The 6961-nt window shown below is 28.6% G+C and overlaps 1 long non-coding RNA gene across 1 annotated transcript in view; it reads left to right on the top strand.

Annotated features, from left to right (window-relative positions):
• Positions 1-3508, top strand: part of LOC129617045 (uncharacterized) — a 4779-nt gene extending 1271 nt beyond the window's left edge. Inside the window, exons 1-2 of the long non-coding RNA XR_008697672.1 lie at positions 1-3143; positions 3212-3508. The exon at positions 1-3143 is cut by the window's left edge and continues 1271 nt beyond it. This is a non-coding gene — a long non-coding RNA (uncharacterized LOC129617045). The remainder of the gene's footprint in view (positions 3144-3211) is intronic.
• The last annotated feature ends 3453 nt before the right edge of the window (positions 3509-6961 follow it).

Genomic DNA, 6961 nt, shown 5'->3' with positions numbered 1-6961 from the left:
ATTTTCAGGAAACTCCTTTAAAATAAAATATTTTAAAATAATAACTTCGTGAGGAAGAATATCGAAAACCTTACTAAAATCAATATAAATAACATCGGTCTGACATCCAGCTTCCATGTTATTAGTAAAAATTGAAGTTCCCTCAACCAGATTAGTAATCGTGGATTTCTTTTTCAGAAAACAGTGTGAATTTTTTACAACTAATAAATAAATAAATTCTTTACGTAAACGGAATCATGTAACATCAATTCAAAAACTTTGGGAATATCCGGCAACTTAGCTATCGGCCTATAGATTTTAACTTCAGCTCTAGACTCCCTTTTATGTATCGGCCTTATAAACGCTTCCTTCCAAAGAGATAACAAAGCATAGTATGCATGAGAATTTAGAATAAATTTGGTTTCGCTTCCGTTTTTGTTACGTCTTTACGGACCTGTATACAAAAGCTAGGTTATGTGATGGCAACAAATTTTGCATATCGATCATGGCAGGGAAGTGTAAACAAACTATTTTTGGTAACCTGTCAGTTAGTCAGTCGGTCTGTCGGTCTGTGTGTACACGTGTGTTCTCAATCTCAAGTTCGGCTAAACAGATTTTGATGAAATTTTTTATGTAAGTTTATTTCGAATATGGCACGGATTGATAAACTTTTGGGATATATCACGCCTTGGGAACTAGGATTTTTAGCAGGCCTGTTTTACATTTTTGATCATTATGAAGCAAATATTCAACAGATTTACTTGAAATTTCATATATAAGCTTCGTTTGACCGTACGTGGAACTTCCCAACTTTTAAAAGACATCAGGTGTTAGCAACTGCATGTTTACTACATGCCATATATACATTTTTGCGTATATAAAGAGAAATAATCAACCGATTTCTTTGAAATTTAATATTTAAATTCTTCGTACTAAAACAATGAACATCAGGGCTCGAAAACTGCTCTGCGGGCCGATTTTACATTTTTCACCATATCTAATATCTTTAAATCTTATCTTTATCTTTAAATTTCATATTTGAGTTCTGGTTGTTACCGAATCTAACTGGCGAGCATTTCATGGAATTCGGGTAGCACAAAGGGAAATTCTACCACGAGCCATATTTACATTTTTCTAGGTATGTTAACTATGAGCTTACTGATGTGTTAAAAATTGGAAAAAAGTATTTAACAGACATTTTTATAATGTTCTGTAATACATTCACATAACTAGAAAATACGCATTGCTGTCGGTTATGTGCTGGCCATATTAGAGTTTTTTTTTACTGTCTTTGAATCTGTACAACGTTTTATTATGCAATGAATCGTTGAATGACTTCTGTCAACTAATTTGGATATTTTACGAATCGATTTCTTTTCCTCAAAATACTTAATTATTAATGCTCTAACATCCATTGCGGTTTGCCCTTTTTTACAACCCATTTTCAAATAAATTTGTCTTTGCACCTTCAAGCACTTTGTTAAAAGGAAAAATTTTTACACGTAAAATAAATTTTACGTGTAAAAATGGAGCTCCCGTTAATTGACAAACTTTTACCAAAAATACGAAATGTTCGAGCTTTCCTTGACGATTATTTTTGCACTTTTTTTGTTTTTATTATTTTTTTTATTAACCAAATGAATTCAAAATTGTTTTTATATATTTTTGTAACTATAACAAGCAAACTTTAATTGGGAATATTTTTTTTTTGTACTAGTATTTAAAGGAAATTTTTTTTCGACTTATATCTCAATTTTTTATAGGTGTCGGAATTTGGCTTGACGTGAGTGAATATATGCATAATTCATATTGAATTATATCATATTATTCAATATTACTGAATTATAATTTATTAGTTATTGAATTATATGTGTATCTTCTTATTTCAACCTAATTACATTCATACATACTACTACCAGGTATGTTCAACCAAAAAAATAAACTACACACAAATGATATAACTCAAGAATTCAAATTAGACTTAAATTCCGATAATGAAATAGCTGACCTAAACTTTGAAATGTCGTCCGTTTCATGAGGTGATAGTTGAAGTTACATGGGTGCGCAAATTGAAAATTCTTTACAACAGCACGACAATTTTCAATTAACCGATACAACTATAAAATATGTGATAGCGTTAAAACCTAGTTAAAAAAAAAGAAATAAGAAGAAAATTCTGGAAAGTCTTACATTTCTTAAAAGAGAGAATTAGTACATTTTTTCCCTTGAGTAACGTATTTTGTAAAAACGTTTTCATGGGAAGAATTACTCATGATGAACAGAAAATTTTAATTGACAACTACTGGGCGATGAACTCGTATGAAAAGAGATTTTAGTATATTTGAGGAAATACTGAATTAGCAACAAAATTATCACAAAACAAACACCAAGAAAATACAATTTGCTCTTACGTTGAAATAAACGGTAATAAAATAAATGCTTGCAAAATGTGTTTTACGAAATGTTTTGAAGAATCACCAGGATTTTTGAGAAGTGCAACAAAAAACAAACTTACTTCAAATTTTACTGAAAGTCGTGGCAAATTTGTTCCAAAAAACAAACTTGATAAAAAGTATAAAATTAAAGATTTGTCAATAGCCAAAATATGCCAGCTTTATTGTTGGAATGATACAAACAACAAAATTAACAATTCAAGATATGCAGAGATTTTTCATTCCCAAAACTTAAAATTTAAGTCGCCAAAAACAGATAGATGCCACAAATATGATATTTTGAAAGCGAATCTTGACTTCACTGAAAAAAAACATACCTGAATACGAAGAACTAAAACAACAACAAACAGAACACAACATAGAAGCTTCTCTAGCTTGTAAAACTAAAGAAATAGATAAAAATTAATCAAAATAAAATATGAATATGAAAATAATATATGTATTTAATTTGCAACCGTGCCTTCCAACACATTATCTTAATGCAAACATTCATATTATAAAAGAAAACTTTTTAAAATATAATTTAACTATACATAATTGCGAAACAAACGAAGCTTTTAACCATATGGCATGAGGCAGAAGGTTATGTGGCAAGAGGGCTGACGAAATTTGCTTTTGTTTAATTTTTAAATTAAGTTATTTAGCTGCAACCATTAAAATAGACGCATTGATTTTGTATGGTGATTCCTGCGCCGGGCAAAATAAAAATTCGTAGGTTCAATATTCAAATTACTTTTAAAAATACATTCACATATCAAAATAATTGAATAAAATCGTAGTTCCAGGGCATATTCGTATGGAAAGTGATGTAGATCAGGCAATAATTGAACGAAGAAAGATACTATAACAAATTTCGATCTAAGTATAACAGATGATGATGTTTTTCTGGATGAAAACGGAGATGAAAATTAGAAATATGATCATAGTATCATTTGCTTATATTGTTAAGATAATGAACTTATTTTTATTAATGCATGTGAAATTACAATTTAATTTTATATAAAGTATATTATGTTTTTTAAATTAATTCATTAAACATGTTTTTAAGTTCTTTAAATAAAATTAAGCATTTGGAAGTTAATATTTTATTTCCTAAAGTCAAATTGTTTCTTATTTTGTTTATTAATTATTGAATGCATAAGGCTGGATTACACATATCTGTTCATTTGAAAAAAAGAATAAGATTATTTGTTTAGGTTAAAAATTTGCATAACGAATTGGAATAACGATATAACTCCACATAAGTTGGTAATTGAGATAAAAAAATCTGATGTGGTCAGCATATAACCCACCGCAATGTGTATTGTCCAGTTAAGTGAAACTGTTACAGAATATTATAAAAAGGTCTGTTATATACTTCTTTTCAATTTTTAGGACATTAGTAAGCTTATAGTTAACATACCTAGAAAAATGTAAATTTGGCTCTTAGTAGAGTTTTGCTCTGTACAACCCGAATTCACTGAAATGCTCGTCAGTTAGTTTCGGTAACAACCAGAACTCAAATATCAAATTTCAAGAAATTCCATCAATTCGTTCCGTAGATATGGTGAAAAATGTAAAATCGGCCCGCAGATCAGTTTTTGTGCCCTGATCTTTCCAAAAAATTTATATGTTCATTGTTTTAATACGAGGAATTCAAACATTAAATTTCAATGAAATCGGTTGATTATTTCTCTTTATATACGCAAAAATGTATATTTGGCACGTAGTAAACTTCCAGTTGCTGACGCCTGATTTCTCCCAAAAGTTGGTAAATTTCGCGGACGTTTGAGTGAAGCTTATATATAAAATTTCAAGTAAATTGCTTGAATATTTTCTTCAAAATGGTCAAAAATGTAAAACAGGCCCGCTAAAACTGCATTTTCCGAGGCCTGATATATCAAAAAATTTGATCAATCCGTGCCATGGTGGAAATATATTACATTTAAATTTCTTCAAAATCGAATCAGCCGAACTTGAGATACACGCGTGTACGCAAAGACCGACAGACCGACGCACCGACAGGTTGCTAAAAATATCTTACTTACACTTCCTTACTGTGGAGAAGTGTATTCCCACCGAAAACTCGATATGCAAAATTTGTTGCCATTACATAACCTACCTATTGTATACACAATACGGTCGGTAAAAACATTACTATATAAAGTTGTAAAAATTACATATTATATAAAGTTGTGTTTAACTTTATCAGCGTTTCAAATAAGGAAAAAATTACACAATTTTCTTTTTAGTTGATAACTTTGTTAATATTCAACTTTTAGTCCAGATTTCGAAACTATAATATGAGTACTTATATAAGTAAAAAAATTATAACAATAAGTTTATAAACTTTTTTCAAATTTCATTTCAAAGTTATAAACTTAAAAGTGCTCTACTGAAAAGTAACGAAAAATCACTTAAGTCGTTTTTCCTTTTTGCCAGAGAATATTATTATTTTACTTTTATTATAAAACTAATTCAGGTTATATTCATGCCCGTTAATCGATATATAGAACAATAAATATAATAATTACTTTTGAAAAAGTTGAGCCAAACTAAATATTTGTAGAGTAGTACTTTTCCCTTATAATAATAAAACGGTTTTTATCTTTTTAGCTTATTTTGGCTGTCTTGTGTACAAATTCGTAACAACAAACAAAAAAAAACGGAAAACTGGAAACAAAAATGATTACAATAGGAAGAAACGATAAAATAAATTTTTAACATATTCAAATGATGTTCTAATGTTAAACAATTTTCAATAAAGCAAAAAGTAATATAAAATTTTTTACATTTGTATTTTTATTTATATATGTATTTATGTTCATTTTTCATTTAAACCACAATTAAAAAATTTTGTGTTAATATAAAGCAATAGGAATTTCCCAAATAATGTGGACCTATTGATGTTTATATACAAAATATCGAAAAATGTCTTCGTAAACCTTTGACGCTTGTCCAATATTTAAAAAATATCGCAATAAAAATTACGTGAAAACTAGTTCTGAGAGGTTATTAATAAAATTAGTACTTATGTTGGGTTTATCCAATGTCTTTTTTTAACAAATTTATTTAAGCTTATTTTGCTTTTTTGAACTAAAAATATGTGAGATCATTATATTTTTAAATATTATTTATTTCTCGGTTTGTGTTTCTAATAATAAAACGTATTATTTACTTCTTGGTTTGTGTTTCTTATTATAAAAAGTATAAAAGAAAAATGTGCTTTTGTTATACAAAAATTTTTTCAGAAAATCTTGAAATAGAGCTATTTCGGGGATGAAAAGGTCCAATGACAGATTTTGCTGGAACCGTAGAAGCAAAACCCTATCTAATGCCTTTTGTCCCATATCTATAATCCTTCTAGAAGTACAAATACTTTTTGAAACCTGAGAACTCACTCAACCAAAAGTGAAGTGTCTATGTTCTGCTTTATCGAGATAATAAATAATTTAAAGTCCTCTACAGATTTCGATGTTATTTAGCAGTTTTTTAATTGATAGTTGTATTCTTTTAAATTTTTATAACGAAATGTAACGAATTATATATTTGTATATAGAGCTGTAACGACCGAAAAGGATTCTAAGGCTTGATTCCTCTTAAGTAATGTTTTAGTTCACTTTATAGGTTTCTGAACAAATACTTTATATTTGCTTCGAATTTCTTTAAAATATTGAAATAGAAATTTCATAGCTACATAACGAAGCTTTACAAATAAATAAAACTACACAACAAACGTTAACGAAACATAATGCTACTTAAAGCACCTTTTCGTTTCAACATTATTTTGTTGTTTACATTTGGCTTTTGTTTGGTATATAAGTTAATAATTTCTGATATTTATTTTTTAAAAAAATAAAAAATAAAATAATTTTACGTTTAACCTTTTTATATTTTCTTTTATTCTTATTTTATTAACAATAATTAGTACCGCTTCAACCAATTGTTACAATAATAATAATCAATCTTTTTAAAAATATCAGAAATTAATATAAGTTTAGGAAAACTTCACCTGAATAAAAAAACTCGATTTGTAAAACTTCATTTCAGCATTTCCAACAAGCGCAACCAAAAATTCATTTTCAAAAGTTACGAGTTCTGCAAAATAGCATTTTTCAATATTTTATTTTTGCGCGTGTTAATTTGCGTAACCAAAAGTTCATAACCCAAAAGTTGCGAATTCTGCAGAATAGCATTTTTCAATATTTTATTTTTACGCGTGTTAATTTGCTTAACCAAAAGTTCATTCCCCAAAAGTTGCGAATTCTGCAGAATAGCATTTTTCAATATTTTATTTTTGTGCGTGTTAACTCTTCCACCCTTAAAAATCGAGTGTCCACACTCGATCGGTGTTACGAGAACGATGTGCTGAAGAGATTTCTTTTGGAAAGTAGAGATTTTTGATTTGTGATATACCATTTCTCGGCACTGCTTTTGATATCGTTTTGGATGGGGTTACATTTGCTTCGGATGCGTTTTCCTTTGAAGCGACGTTTTTCAATGCGACTTCTACCTTGGGTTCTATGTCGACGATCTTTAGCTGTCTTTTT

Source organism: Condylostylus longicornis, unplaced genomic scaffold (assembly GCF_029603195.1).
Source record: "Condylostylus longicornis isolate FDR11 unplaced genomic scaffold, ASM2960319v2 ptg000391l, whole genome shotgun sequence".
Taxonomy (NCBI): Eukaryota; Metazoa; Arthropoda; class Insecta; order Diptera; family Dolichopodidae; genus Condylostylus; species Condylostylus longicornis.
The sequence above is the reverse complement of the archived record's forward strand: the minus strand, read 5'-3'. Positions and strand labels throughout refer to the sequence as shown.